This window comes from Nicotiana sylvestris, chromosome 8 (genome assembly GCF_000393655.2).
Source record: "Nicotiana sylvestris chromosome 8, ASM39365v2, whole genome shotgun sequence".
NCBI lineage: Eukaryota > Viridiplantae > Streptophyta > Magnoliopsida > Solanales > Solanaceae > Nicotiana > Nicotiana sylvestris.
In genome coordinates this window covers 5,602,692-5,618,482 of record NC_091064.1, presented here as the reverse complement: position 1 = coordinate 5,618,482, position 15,791 = coordinate 5,602,692, and positions in this window count along the sequence as shown.

Here is a 15,791-nt window from a genome sequence, read left to right as displayed (position 1 = left end):
AGACCCATCAATTACCCATACTAGGGTTGAGCCACAACCCTAGCTTATGGGTCTAGCTACTCATAATTAAAGAAGAAAAGCAAGAAATAGATGAAGAACAACTCATATTAATTAATTACTAAGATAAACAACAAGATTCAATTATGAAATGTAGATAAAATTGCCCAAAATGGCTAAAATCTTCGAACCCATGAGCGCAGCAATGTTCTAAAACTATTTGATACCCTAAAAATGGGAAAAGAAGCTATTTATACTAAGCTAAAAAATCTGGACAAAAATAACCCTGCAGGGCTAGTGCGGACCGCACAAAATGGTGTGCGGCCGCACTAAGGCTCTGTGCTTGAAAATATGACTCTCTGAACTTGGGCACTGCGGACCGTAGAGAATGGACTGCAGTCGCGAAGGCTTCTAGTGCGGTCCGCATAAAATGGAGCGTGGACCGCATTGGCTTGAACTCGAAATCTGGCAACTCTCTGATCTTCCTTACTGCGGACCGCACTAAATCGAGTGTGGCCGCATTGATCTTAGTGCGGACCGCACAGAATGGTGTGTGGACGCATTGCCCTTTGTGCCTGAATATCGTGCTCTCTGAACCTCACATTGCAGACTGCACAGAATGGTGTGCGGCCGCACTGGCCTTCTACCTGAATGTCATGCTCTCTGAACCTCACAGTGCGGACCGCACAGAATGGTGTCGGCCGCACTGGCCTTGTTTTGCCTGAGCTTTGTCTTGTCTTGATACTTGTGCAAGTTTCACTCCTTTCGAGCTGATATTTGACTTCTTGTTACTTTGTTGATCAAACACTCCCTTTCTTTTGATATCCCCAATCTTATTGAGTTGTGGAAGTCATTGGACGGTTCGGATGGAATTTGCCGTTCTGCAATCAAGCACAACTTGTGAGCCTTTTGGGACTATTTTGTACGAATTTCTAATCAAAACATAAGCAAGAAGGAGTATAAAATGCATTAAAATCCCTAGTTATCAGGTAACTCTATGCGAATGCGAGCCCAGTCTCGCGAGCGCGGAGGTCACGGGGGCTAGACCTTCGCGAACGCGTACAGTTATTCACGATCACACTAGGCCCTACTCTTCGCGAACACGTCAGTGTTCATGCAAACACGATGAACACTGACGCCCAGTGATAAAAGAGTCCCAATTACGGGATTGTTTCCATTCTTTGAAAATTTCAAAACTAGAAACCTAGAAGCAATTTTCCCAAGAGATTTTCTTCCCCAAATTATTGTTAAGTGATTCTAACCTACTTTCTTTCAATTACCCATTACATTTCATGAGTTTTCAACCTAAAATCTAGAATTTTCATGGTGGAAATTGGGGGTTTAGGTAGAATTAGGGATTATTATAAAATTGAAATTTAGACTTCAAATTGAGGTCGGATCTCGAAACAAATTACATAACCGGTCTCGGGAGTGAATGGATAAATGGATTTTGGTCCGAACCTCGAGTTTTGACCAAGTGGGTCTGGGGTCGATTTTTGAGTTTTGGGGAAAAGTTTGGGAATTCTAAATTTATGCATTGTAATTGATTCCTTTAGCAATATTTGATATTATTGAAACAATTGTGGCTAGATACGAGTGGTTTGAAGGCGGATTCTAGGGAAAAGGTCCCGATAGAGCTTTGAATTGACTGTAGAGTAAGGTAAGTGTTGTGTCTAACCTTGACTTGAGGGAATTAGGAACCCTCGGACTATGTGCTATGTGAATTTCATGTGAGCGGCGTATATGCGAGGTGACGACTGCTTATGCGCCGCCGAATTATCTGTTTTCCTTGATTTTCCATTTTTTCTTAATTATTTTCTTCTCTGTCTTAACTGTTATATGCTCAAAATTCTTTCCATGCTTAACTACTACTTGTTAATCAATATCTTCTCCTGTTAATGATGTTAGTTCTTTTCATAGTTTCATGATTCCCTGCTATTTGCTTAAGTTGACTTGCTTGCACCTTCTAATTGTTAATTGCTGGATTGGTCTCGATGTGTAGTATTACTTATGTAGATTCTTATATGGTACAAGGTTCCCTTTTTGGTTTAGTTTGGTATTTATTGATCGAAAATATTTTGTAGTTCAAACTGTTGATTTGACTGTGTATATTGAGTGTTTGGTACTGATACGGTAGAATCGGGTTGCACACCGCAACTGATGAAATAAGAGTGGATTGATATGGTTATTAAGGGTGAATTCATACTGTATGGTAGGATCAGTTTGCACGCCGCAACAGGTGAAATAATGGAGGATTGATATGGTGAATTAAGGGTAAATTATGATACTGATATTAATACATGGTGGGATCGGGTTGCATGCTGCAATATTTATATATTATTTTCTGTTGTTGATAATAATACGGTGAAATAAGAGAAGATTTTGTGTTGTCTGGTGGGATCGGGTTGCGCGGCGCAACAACCTATATGTTTCCATTTCTTGAGCTGTGTTGGTTTTCAGTATTTTTAGTTGAACTGCTAAGGATTGGTAATTCTGGACGACACTGGTTTACTTCTTGAGGCTGTGGTTATTATTTTTAGTTGACTGTTTTACCCTGTCCCATATTTCTATTTCCTGTCATTATTTTATGCTGCGTACATGTTGTAGTGTAAGTGACCCGCCTTAGCCTCGTCACTACTTCGTCGAGATTAGGCTCGGCACTTACAGAGTACATGGGGTCGGTTGTAATCATACTACACTCTGCACTTCTTGTGCAGATTTTGGAGTCAGTCCCAGTGGCGGTTATTTTGCTCGGATCGTATAGTTGCGGAGACTTGAGGCACGACTGCTCAGCGCCCGCAGCTCCTGGAGTCTCCTTCCCCTTACTATTTAGTTGTGTATTTTCATTCAGATATTTTGTATTTATTTCAAACCTTTGTATGTATTACTCTAGTAGCTCGTGCACTTGTGACACCGGGTTCAGGGATTTGTAGCAGATGTTTTACAGTTTTAGTTTCCGCATTTTATATTTTGGATTATTACAGTTGAATCAGTTCTTCTTCATTAATTAATTTTAAACTATTAAAATGGATAAATTGTTCTAACGTTGGCTTGCCTGGCAAGTGAAATGTTAGGCGCCATCATGGTCCCGATGGTGGGAATTTTGAGTCGTGACAGTTAGGCCATCACTGAACCTCCTGATCCTCTCCCTATCAGTGGGAACCAACCAAACTGACGAGGTAACTCAGAAAATCTCATCTCATACTGCATCATAGATATGCCCTCCTAGCATAACTACTCAAACTGTCTGCGTAACTCCTCCCCGCGAGACTGCGGCATAAACTTCTCCAAGAAGAGAACGGAGAACTCCAGCCATGTAAGTGGTGCTGCACCGACCGGCCTGTGCCTCTTATAAGCCACCCACCATCTGAAGGTAGCCCTAGTAAACTGAAAGGTAGTGAACGAGACCCCACTGGCCTCCAGAATACCTGTTGTACGAAGAATCCGGCTAGCACTTGTCCAAGAAACCCTAAGCATCCTCTGACTTAACCACGCTAAATGATGGAGAAGGGAGGCTGAAGCCTCCCAAATTTCTCGAGCCTTCCCTGATCATCATCAGTCATAACGAGAACCACCCGGGCCTGAGCGGCTGCAACCGGCTGGGCTGGTAGTGCCCCTGGTGTCTTCAGTCCCTGCATCACCTGCTTTGGTGTACGTGCGGGGGGAGTCTGAATACCTGCCCTGGCCTGAGAAGTGGCTATTGTGGCCAGAACTGAGGCCGCCTAAGCAAGACTAGTGCACACGGTCAGAATCTGAGCCAAGGCCTCATGAAGGACTGGAATCACTATGGGCACAGCTAGTGCCTGAGCTGGCCCCATTGGCTCAACTGTATTTGGTACCTGCTCCTAAGCTGGAGCGACTGGTGGGTGTGTAGGTGCTGCTCTAGCTGTTGTACGAGTTGCACCTATGCTCCTATCGCGGCCCCTACCGCGACCTCAGCCTCTTACGATGCCTATCGCAACCTCGGCCTCTCGCAGCCCTAGCTGATGGTACTCGAGGCTATCCATCCTTTCTAGTAGCACGTGTTCTCATTATCTGTGAGAGAATAGAATAAAAGAAGTTTAGTTACCAGAATTAACTAATCCGCACGATAAGAATACAAGAATGTGTGGTTTCCTAAGGGTTCGACAGCCTCTCGAAGATAAGTACAAATATCTTTGTACCAATCTGCAAGATTCTACTAAACCTGCTCATGACTCATGAGACCTATGTAACCTAGGCTATAATACCAACTTGTCACAACTTAAAATCCTAACATGTCGTGATGGCGCCTAACGTGTTACTAGGCAAGCCGACATTTAAAAATAATTCCAACACTTTTAACAGGAAATGAGTTAAAGCAGTCTTAAATGATATAAGTTCTCATAAATGGGATAGAAAACCCAAAACACAACGCAAAACCTCCTAACATCAGGCTGTCATAGAGTTCATGAACATCTATACATTACAAGTCTGGAAAATACTGTTTATGATATTATATAACTAAATACAATAAGCGAGAAAGATAGAGAAGGAGAGACAATGTAAACGTGGACAACTACCTTGAAACCTCCCAACGGTCAACTGTGCAAAGGAATCAACACTCACCGCATCCAGAAAACCTGGATTTGTACATGAAGTGCAGGGTGTAGCGTGAGTACAACCAACTTAGTAAGTAACAAGACTAAATAAAGAACTGAAAGTAGTGACGAGCTTCACAGTCATAGTTCAATTTTAGTAGTCTCAACATAGGAAGGTAGGAATGCTTTCAAGTCCGACATAGTCAAATCAGTTAATTCATGTCAAATTCAAAAGAAACAGGATATAATATCTCTTGGAAATTTCAAAATAGTGGTACATGGTAGCTAAGTTCAACAATAATGAAATCAAATGCATCTTCTCAGAAAAACAATCACTATGTCCTTCCATTCAGTCTAATCTCACAATCACTCATTCTTCTCAGTTGCTTAGCACTTGGCACTCGCACTCAATAGGTACCTGCGCTCACTTGGGGTTTACAGACTTCGGAGGGGCTCCTTCAGCCCAAGTGCTATAATCCGCACGGACAACTCACGTGCTATAGTATCAATATTTGAATCTGCACGGATAACTCACATGTTGCACGAACAACTCACGTACTATAGTATCAATGTCTTCACAATCAGGCCATCGACCTCACTCAGACATCAATCTCTCCAGTCTCCCGGGCTCACAGTAATCATGAAAATCAGACCAAACAGAAATGATATAATGTGTCAACAAGGAACAATAGAGACTGAGATATGATATGTAAGTAAACTAAGACAGAGTACAAATAGCAATTACCAGATAATTCAACATGTAACACGGCCTCTGTGGGTCCCTATAGTACGAACACTAGCCTAAGCATGCTTTCTAACATGGTTTACAGTCAAATTTCTATAACACATAAAGAATATACGAATAAACAATGGATTCTTCAACTATACATTTCCATGGAATTTGACCAAGTCACAATTCTTACGGTACACATCCACACACCCTTCACCCAGCATGTGCATCACCTCAAAACCAACTACATAACACATAACACCGGGTTTCATACCCTCAAAACTAGATTTAGAACTATTACTTACCTCAATCCGAGCCAATCTCTACTCCAACACACCTTTGCCTCGTAAATCAGCCTCCAGATGTCCCGAATCTAGCCACAAGCAGTACAATACAATCAACACGGGCTAAAGAAATCAATTCCACAGGAAAATATGAAGTTATAATCAATAGTCAAAAATCGACTCAAAGCCGGCCCCTGGGCCCACATCTCACAATCTAAAAAAAGTCACAAAACCCAAAAGCCCATTCAACCACGAGTACAACCATACCAAATTTACCAAAATCCGACACCATATCCCCAAATCAAACTCTCCAAATCCTTAGCCTCAAACTCCTAAATTCCATCTTATATACACACAAACTAGGTGGGAAAATCAATAGGGTACCATAATTATTGAATAAAAATGAGAACAATAGGCTTATCTCAAGAATCCCCTCGAAAACCCTCGCAAAAATCTCCACGCTTTTCGCACTTACGACCAATTAACCGCACCTGCGGAACCGCTTTTGCAGTAAAATCCTCCGCTTCTGCGAATATCACTTAAATCCCCATGCCCGCATCAGCGCTCCAGGTTTCGCACCTACGGAGGTGCTTCTACGGCCCTCCATTTGCTTCTGCGGAAACATGCCTTTCCCTCAAGTCTGCATCTGCGGAGCCTCGCTTGCACCTGCGGGCTCGCAGATGCGGTTACCCCCTCGCACCTGCGCCCTGCCTAGGCCAGCCCAGCTTCGCACCTACATAATTCCAGCCGCATCTGTGGTATTTCACCTGCGTCCAATCCCTCGGGGGTGTGATCACACTAGAAGAGTCCCAGCTGCAGCAATGCACTAAGTCCCATTTTTTATCCGTTAACCCTCCAAAATCAACCTGAGGCCCCCGGGGCCTCATCCAAACCTACCAACAAGTATTAAAACACGATACGAACTTATTCGAGCCCTTAAATCGCCTCAAACAACATCAAAATAATGAATCGCACCCCAATTCAAGCCTATTGAAACTAAGAAATTCCAACTTCTACAAACGACACCGAAACCTATCACATCACGTGCGATTGACCCCAAATTTTTGACACAAGTAAAAATGATACCATGAACCTACTCTAACTTTCGGAATCGAAATCCAACCCCGATATCAAAAGGTCCACTCCCGGTTAAACTTTCTAAAAATCCAACTTTCATCATTTCAAGGCTAATTCAACTACGGATCTCCAAATCACAATTCGGACACACTCCTTAGTCTAAAATCACCCAACATATCTAACAGAGCCATCAAAACTTCATTCCAAAGTCGTTTACTCATAAATCAATGACCGATCAATCATTTCAACTTAAACTTTCAACCTTTAGACTAAGTGACTCAATTCATTCCGAAATCTCTCCGGACCCGAACCAACTACTCTAGCAAGTTACATAATAGCTATAAAGTACAAAATGAGCAGTAAAGTGGGGAATAGGACTAAAACTCTCTAAACGACCGGCCGGGTCGTTACAATAATAGACTTGACTTTTTCATATTTTAATTCTTTTATATTATAAATGCCCCTTATTGAAATTCTAACTATGCTTTCATTCCCCCTCCCATTCCAATTCCTCCATATTTTTTTAAATAGATATAATTTGCTAATAGCTAAACTTAATTAAAGAGAGGCACATAAAAAGGGAGAAAATCTAGAGCGTGCCTTCTTTTATTCATTGACAATAGAGAGACACTCTAAGTGAGCAAAAAATGAAAACAACATTTTAGAGGGGAGAAGTAAAAATTAGCTTTTTTGGTTGTGATACAAAAGATTGGGTGGTTTGTTTCTCAATGGAATTGGTGTTAGCTTGTTCCCGTAATTGATGGTATTTAATAAATGAATTCTTGTTAGAGAATTGAGATGAAGGATTGAAGAACAAAGATGAACAACAGAGAGAGATAAAGGAAGCTTCTTGATATTTTCTCATTTATTATTGAATCTGTATAGTGCACGTGTATATATCTAACTAACTAATTTGAAAGTTGTCAACTAACTAATTATGTCTAACTCTATTTAACTAATAATAGCCTACTAACTGTAGCTAACTTAAGTAAATCCACACATTATCTCATTACCCCCTCAAGCTAGGGAAGATGAAGATGTTCTTCATGGCGAGCTTGGATAGCAAATGAGTATGATGAGGTCTCCCAAGACCCTTAGTAAGAAGGTCTGTTTGTTGGTTAGCAATGGCAAGATACAGAGTACTAATGAGACCATTTTGCACTTTTTCCCCGGATGAAGTGGCAATCAATGTCGATGTGTTTGGGGCGCTCGCGAAAGACAAGGTTAGCAGCTATCTGAATAACATATTTATTGTCACTGAATATGGGAACATGCAAGGAAATATTGACCCCTAACTCCTTGAACAACCCAAGAAGCCAAACCACTTCAGACTATGGAATCTAGACTTCTGTATTCGGCCTCAGCACAACTCCTAGAAATTGTGGCCTGCTTCTTGGATTTCCAATAAATCATGGAAGAGTCAAACCTGATCAAATAGCCTGTGACTGATCTCCTAGTATTAGGACAGGAGGCCCAATTAGCATCACAAAATGCAATGAGAGACTTAGAACAAACAGCTGACAATAAGAGCCTTAGGCCAGGGCAGGACTTAACATATTTGACCACCCTGAGTTCAGCCTCCCAGTGAGAAGCTTTTGGAGAATGTATGAACTGGCTGAGGCAATGGACATTATATGAAATATCAGGTCCAGTGATAGCGAGGTATAATAAATTCCCAAGTAATCTCTGTAGGCCCTGGATCATCTAAGGCTTTGTCCTCAACAGAACCAACATGAGTGTCAAATTCCATAGTAGTGAGCTTGACATTCAACTCCATGGGTATGGCAATAGGCTTAGAACCAAAAAAACCCAAATTAGCAATTAGCTCTAAGGCATACTTCCGTTGGTGCATGAACATCCCTTCAGCACTCCTAACAAATTTAAAACCTAAAAAATAATTGAGTTCCCCCAAATCATTGATCTTGAAAGAAGATTGAAGCACATCCTTGGTCTCTTGTATTAAATGAAAGTCATCACCTCTAATGAGCAAATCATAAACATAACCAAAACTACAACTATCTTGCCTGCCACTTTCTTAGTGAAAAGGGAGTAATCTAGATGACATTGTTGAAAGCCAGAAGAAACTAGAGCATTGGTCAACTTAATATTCCACTATCGTGAAGCCTACTTGAGTCCATAAAGAGACTTGAGCAGTTTCCAAACCAATGATTTATCTAAAGAGTCAGAGAAGCCTTGAGGTACAGTCGTGTACACTTCCTCAAAAAGATCTCCTTGTAAAAAAGCATTGTAAATATCCATCTGATGTACAGTCCATGCCTAGATGTTGCTACGGATAGAATACATAACTACAGGTGAGAAGATTTTTTGATGATCCAGTCCTTCCTTCTAATTATAACACTTGGCAACAAGGCGAGCTTTAAATCTCTCAACTTCACCATTTGCCTTATATACTACTAGAAAGTTGGCAAAATCGAAAAACCGACCGAAGTCGGTTGATTTTTCAAAATATTTTATTTTTAAATTTTTTACGAAACCGACCAACTTAGGTCGGGTTTTTTTGGCACAAAAATACGGGAAATTTTAGCGTCCCGCAAAATTTATTTTTTAAGAAACCAACCGAAATCGATCGATTTTTCATATAAAATAAATTAAAATTAATATTCAAAAAACTGACCAAAATCGGTCAGTTATTTCAGTTAGTTATCTTAAAAAACTAACCGACTTCGATTGGTAATTTTAAATTTTTAATAAACCTGACTGAAATCGGTCGGTTATTTTCGCGCGAAAATGCAATTAAAAAGTACAAATAAATTTAAAAAAAAGTCTTAAACCAAAATGTACCAATGGTCTAGTAGTAGAATAGTATTCTGTCACAGTACAGACCCTGGTCGATTCCCAGTCGGTGTCTTTTTTAATTGCATAATTAAAAATACTGACCAAATTAAGCCGGAAAATACTGACCGAATCGGCAAATTTTTTCTTTTTGGATCGTTTGTGAAAATTAATTGACCGACCAAAATCAGTCAGTATTTTTCGACCGAATTCGGTCTTTATTTATTACCGACCAACCTAATTTCGATGGATTAAAGTCGGTCGAAAATTGGTCAGTTTTATCAATTTTTCGACCGATTTCGGTCAGTATTTTTGGACGATTTTAGGAAGTTTTCTAGTAGTGATATTTGATCTTGTAACCCATTTGCAACCTATGGCCTTGTTGCCCTTGGGTAAAGGAACAAGAACCCATATTTTATTATCGTCCAAAGCTTGAATTTCTGTATGCATGGCATCCACCTACCTCTTGTCCTTAGAAGCTTCATGGTAGGATTGTGGCTCCTCTGCAGAAGTGAAATTTGAAAGATAACTATGATATTTGGAAGACACTCCCTCATAATTGAGAACATCTGATAAAGGATATTGACATCAGCTAGCTTGGCTGCCCTTATCAGGTTCTAACATAGTCCTTGAGCCATATGGGTGGCCTTGAAACACAGGTAGATTTCCTGATATCGTCATGTATGGAAGAGGAAGTTGTAGCAACAGGTGTTCCCATGTGATGACCACAAAACACAATACAAAATTATTGTTTGCTAGTCAAAGATAGTATAGTAAAATATCTTCTCCACAAGGATTGAATTTAACAATATTCGAATAATTTCTTGTTTAATTGCTACTCAGGAGGATTAACACTTGAGTAAAATGATTATGAGCTATGTTTAACTACTAAAATAAATCAATTGACAATTGACTGCAAATAATTGGAGATTAGCAGAGTTGGTTTCATATAAATGTGAGGAATAAGGGTTTGACAGGATAGGTGCAAGATAGCTATTTGGGATTTAACTCTAATTTAATTCACTCTAATGTTCTAATGATTCTCACGAATTCACTCGATGATTAGTTCAAATGTGTAGTCAAGACTCCTCTCTCGATTAAATCTTAACTCTATGAGGTAAACTAATATAGGTACTGTGAAGTGTGCAAGCATGCATTAATGGATTGATCTTTAGGAAAATGTCTCTTGAATATTCTCCTGACTTGATTCAATCAACAATTCAACAAGCTCTTTCGATTACTTAAGAGAATTAATAAATTAAATCAAACAATATAATGCAAAGATAATCACCAAAATATTCCTCTTTCGATTAGATAGACCGGTGAATAAAGTTGCAACAATTCAAAACTCCATAAACGAATTCAAGCAAGAACTAGAGTTAAAATCTACAAATATTTATCAAAATATAATATCCGTCAAACCCTAAGGTAATTACTCCATAATCATGGAGGATGTCATCATAAATATAATTAAAGAACGAGAAAACACCAATCTAATGTTACAATCCAAACTTCCGTTTTGAATTGATGGAAAGATGATGAAATTCTCTATCTTGTTGCCTCCAATGCTCTTCCCCATGCTTCCAAGGTTAAAATTTCCTTCAAAAATATCTTTTTGGTGTATTTATATCATGTAAAAGTGGGTCCGGGCAAAATTACCTTTTCCAAGTCGAAACAGTAAAGTACTTTGAGAAAATCACACACGCGCCCCGCTCCATGTGGGGCGCTAGTAAGAAAGTTCAGAGAGCAACTTCTGTTGGGCAGCAGCACAAAAGCACTGCCGCACCGCGGATCGCGGCGCCCTGGACGTCGCCGTAATGAAATTCTACTACTGTGTCATGGTTTGCTTCATGATGAATAATTTAACTTTTCACCTCATGATGCCCAGCCTAACACACGACATGTTAGTGGCCAACAGTCTTGTTTTGCATTTATCTCAAATTTCTTGGCACAAGCTGGCACATGAAAATTGACAATTATCAGAATGTTGAACTTCTTTCATTTTGCTGACATGGCATCCTTGGTTTATTTCCTTGCATTTTTCTTTGCAGGTCCTTGACTTCGGAACTCGATCCTAACGTGTTAACTCTCAAACTTCTACTCAGACTTCAAAATTCATTTGTATTCCTTTTAGCTCTATAAATTCATTTTAGCCCGGAATCTCAACCTACACAACAAAAAACACGTAATGAGTATAAATTGACCATATTTTAGTTCAAACACAATTAAAGTATATCAAATAATAGGTTCAAAGTAATCAAAAATTTATATTTTTAGCCTACCATCAATATCCCACACTTAAACCATTGCTCGTCCTCGAGCAACAAACTACACTTCAAATTGGAACGACCTTTTCAGGAAACTCTCGTAACTCATCATGCCAAGAATATTTAAAGCAAACTAAGCACAATACCATAACATCCCAACCTCAAGGCTCAACTCACAAACACCACGTATTTTTTAAAACCTGCTCACTTACTCTAACATAGAGGTCAAAGACTTTACCTTACCTTCGAAAATCATGTGCCCTCACACAAACAATAGAGAGTAGTTCCACACACAATAAAATTCAAGAACAAATAGGAACTCAAGATAGAAAGAATTCACTCACTCTCAAAAACAAAATTCATGTGCCACAGAAAACGCACCATATACTTTTCCGTAGTGTAATACTCTCCTAGTTGAGCTCATTCAGTCAAGGACCAAGTAGGACTTTATTTTGGTTGTAATGTAGGCTGCGGGACGGGTAGGATATATATGTATATAGTGACACACCTCCCTGAGAATTTAATACATATACATTAACAATTCAATCCCTAGACTTATTAGGAACCAAACCCTAACCTTCACAATATTAAGCTCCCCATATCTTTAAACACAAACAAGACGAGAACTACCACTAGTAAGGGATCAATTTTTCTCTTTTCTACCACATACATACTGTCTCTTTTTTTTCTCTTCTTATTTTCAGAGTTTTGATTGATTTTTCTTTCTTCTTTTTTTTCCGATTCCTTACATGTGGCTCTCATAGTTTTTACAAGCTCATACAAATTCAAGTGCTCACTAGAGGCAAAAGGTTCAAACAGATAGACAATTCAAGCAAAGGGGTAAAGCCTGTCGTATGGTTGCCAAAGAAATGGGAATACAGGCTCAACGGGGCTACTAAAATATACATTAATTAGGTGGGTAAAAGCACCATGTCCGTTTATGAAATGGGGGATAGATATCGTCGCCCCCCTGCCAACGGCGCCAGGTAAAGCTAGATTTATTCTGTTTATGACTGACTATTTCTCGAAATGGGTAGAAACACAGACTTTCGAGAAGATAAGAGAAAAAGAAGTCATTGACTTTATCTGGGACCACATCATATGTCGATTCAGGATCCCTTCCGAGATTACATGTGATAATGGAAAGCAGTTCATAGGCAGTAAGGTGACGAAATTCCTCGAAGATCACAAAATCAAGAGGATCCTACCAACGCCCTATCACCCATGTGCAAATGGACAGGCCGAGTCCATTTTATAGACATCAACCGACAAGCACAGAATATCAACAAAATCTCATACACATTGGCACATAATTCATTTAGGACCAGATCTATCCCGACTCTCTAGACAAAGTAGTTAAGCAAAGTTACAATCAATTAATTTAAGGCACTTATCTAAGAGTCAAGAACTGAGCTTAGGCATCACAAATCAAGTACTACTGCTCTCAAGGCACAACAAAGTCAAAAAAAGTCATCTCTATTTCATATATAGCACAAGATATCACTACTTCTACTAAAAGAAAAACTAACTACACCGGGTTCAATAAAAACTTTTGAAAAAGAACCGCGACACAAAAAAATCAAGAAGGAATTATTACACTACCTAAGAAAACAAAACACAAATAAACAGCTAAGGTTTTTTTCTCTTCGACTTTAATCCCTCACGAAGACAGGTGGGGAAATCCATCGTCGGGAAAAGTCAAATTTTTTTCAATCAAAGAAATAATTACAAACACACATATACATATATACATTCCCCACCCCACACTTTAAATTGTGGCATGTCCCCATGACACACAAATAAAAAGCAAGAGGTAAAGGAAATTTCCATGATTCGGAGTCTGAATCGAAGTCAGGATCTCTTTTGCATGCCCGATCCAGTGCACACATCCATTCTAAGAGCTTCTTTTATGCCTTCTTTGGGTACACCCCACACTTATTAGATTCTCTCTTCCTAATTTTCTCTTTCAGAGCCCCCCCTTTCTTCTTCCATTTTGAAGATCAGCCTTTCATCCCCCACTATGAGCAAGCTGCCGTTCCTGAATATCTAGAATTGCCCTGCCCGTAGCCAAGAAGGGTCTTCTTAAAATCAAAGGGACCTCTCTATTCTCCTCCATGCTCACCACAATGAAGTCCAATGGGAACAAAAATTTGTCTACCCGAACCAGCACATCTTTCACTATCCTTCAGGTATAATTGTGGTCTGATCCGTCAGTTGCAGGGACACAGATATTGATTTGATCACTCCAAACTCACCTTCTAATTTCCTGAAAATAGACAAAAGCATAAAATTAATTGAAGCACCTGAATCACAAAATAATTTTTTAAATTTAGTAGTTCCTAAAGAGCAAAGTATAGTAAAACTCTCTGGATCTCCACATTTTTTGGGGGGCTTATTTTGCAATATGGCAATACAACGCTCTGTCAGCTTGACAACCAATGTCTCTTCCACTTTTCGCTTCTTGGACAATATCTCCTTTATGAATTTAGCATAAGCTGGCATTTATGAAAGCACCTTTGTGAAAGATATATTCACATGTATCTGCTTGAACACTTCTAGAAAGTGCTCGAATTGTTTGTCCAACTTCTCTCTTCTTTGCTTCTGGGAGAAAGGTAGAGCTGGCATGTATTTGCTCTCTTCAATCTCATTATTGGTTGAATTATTATTTTTCTTTTTTTTCTGAGCTCTAATCTTCCCCTTCTTCTTCAAATCCTCATCTACCATTACTTCACCTTCTTGAATGTTGTTATTTTTCTGCTGGTCCACAATCTCCACCTGTCTCTCAATCTGCTCATTTTTTTGCTTTGCTATGGGATCCTCCAACTCGTGCCCACTCCTCAAAGACAATGCATTTATTGTCTCTTTTGGATTTCTTTCTCTATCAGTAGGGAGCGTTCTTGGAACCCTCTTAGATAATAGATTACCTAATTGCCCAACCTGTCTTTCCAGGTTTCGAAAAGCTATTCCTAGTTCTTTGATAGATGCACCATGTTCTCGTATAGCCAAGCTATGGGTTTCAAAATGCTAATATGTCTTAATAATAAAATCCTTCATTAGATCTTCCATGTTAGAATGATTAGACTGTGGAGGCTGATATTGTTGTCTCTGCTAATTTTGAAAACCTAGAGCTCTTTGTCCCTGGGGTCTGGAGTTATTTTGCTACCATGAATTTAGGCTACCACTTGGTGAACCAAGAAAAGCTTGGGTGCCTCTGTCCTATAGGATTAAAATTATTAACACTCTGGTAGTTGCCTCTATCAAAGCTTCCCACAACATTTATCACTTCATCCGCAGCTAAGGCCTGACACTTATGTGTTGGATGACTCATTCCACAGAAATCACAAACTGGTGGTGGTTGGCTCTAGACCTTGGCTAAGGTCAACTTTCTTATCTCTTGGCCATGGTATCTAGTTGGTTTTGTAATGTTGTGTTAGAATATACTTGATGAACCCCAACTGATCGTCTTTTATTATTACTCTCTTCAGGCCACTGGTTAGCATCCTCAGATAGCTCATCAAGAATTGCCACAATCTCCTCAAGAGTCTTCTTTATTAAAGTACCTTCAACTGCAGTGTTTAGAGTTCGTCTTGAGGGAGGTGTCAGTCCACCCCAAAAGTCATGGAGTTGCATCCATAATTCAATCCCATTATGCTTACACTTCCTCACTATCTTGAATCTTTCCCAAGCCACAAAAACTGTTTCGGTGTCCGTTTGGAAGAATTTGTGAATTTCCCTTCTGAACTTCACTATTTTTGAGAAGTATTTGTCAAGAAATTTTCTAGTCATATCTTCCCATGTCCTAATCGACCCTGTTGATAAGCTACGAAGCCAGTGCTTTGTGTCATCCTTCAATGAAAAGGGGAATGCCCTTACATATACTGCATCTTTTGATACTCTGTTGTACTGGAAGGTGTTCATGATTTCCTCAAAATCTTCAAGTGCGTGTTAGGATCTTCATTAACCTTCCTTCTCAAGACATATTTGTTTTGGATAGTTTGAAGCAAGTGTTGCTTCAACTCGAGATTATTTATTGCTACTGGTGGAGGTTTGACACTAGACAATCCCTGATTGTAGACTGGTTTGA